Raw genomic sequence first — 1,039 nt, forward strand, 5'->3', positions numbered from 1 at the left:
TTTGAATATTTCACAATCACTAATATCTTAACAGGAAAGCACTTCAAAGATGCCTGGCAACTGAGTCCCCGTTAGAAACTTACATTCTCAGGCCTCACAATCATCCATCAGGGAGGTGGCATGGCACCAGAAAGTCACAGAGAAAAGGGCCATATAACCATCCCTCTGGACTTCCTGAAAATAAAAGCACAGATGTAAGGTCCTTGGAGGGAAAATGAAACAACGATACAGAGAAAGCGGGAGAGTTTATTAGCCATCTAATATAATTCAACTTTCTGGCTTTCATAAGGAATTATCTCTTTATAAAATTTAATTACCTTCAAAAAGTATAAAACAATTTTCCAGAAATCAACTCCAGGCTATAAAAAGGTCATTCAGTCACTTTCTCTGCGAGACCCTCTGACATACTTGTTTCCTCAGAAGTGCCGAGTTGAGGAGAGGCTCTGGGGAGCACAGTTACGTGAAACCAACCCCAGAGCACGTCACAGTAGAGCTGAGAAACGAACTGGCACGTGTGGACTCAGGATGCAGAAGGAAAGCTTAGGCAAATCTCAACAGGACGAGAAAATGCCTCTGTTTTCCTTGGGTCATTTCCTAATTTGAGCTCGGGGCTCATCTAGACAAAGTGAGTAAAGCAGCAGGTTGGAGGTGAATGTGCTGCAGTGATTTCCTTCCCTAGCTCTGCTGCTTTCTGCCCTGCTTAAGGGAAGCAAGCAGGCTCCCCAGACAGCTCCACTGGGATGTGGCAGATGGCATTCTACTTTTAGGAGATTGGGTAGTGATCGGGAGGTGGGGTGGTGGTTACAGGGCAGGCAGTGTCTCAAAGCCAGTCTCGTCAGCATCTCTTCACTGAAATGTCTCCATCTACAGCACAAGTGTAAGTAAAGTTGACCACAGATGCATGGCTAAATAAATCTGGTGGGGACGATAAGGGGCCAGTCAAGAGGCTCAATTCTCAGAGCATAATCCTCTTTGGAATGTAAAATAGAGATTAAATAGTGGGGAAAAAACGATTCTAAAAAGGTACAGACTAGGAATG

The sequence above is a fragment of the Lemur catta genome, chromosome 14 (genome assembly GCF_020740605.2).
Source record: "Lemur catta isolate mLemCat1 chromosome 14, mLemCat1.pri, whole genome shotgun sequence".
NCBI lineage: Eukaryota > Metazoa > Chordata > Mammalia > Primates > Lemuridae > Lemur > Lemur catta.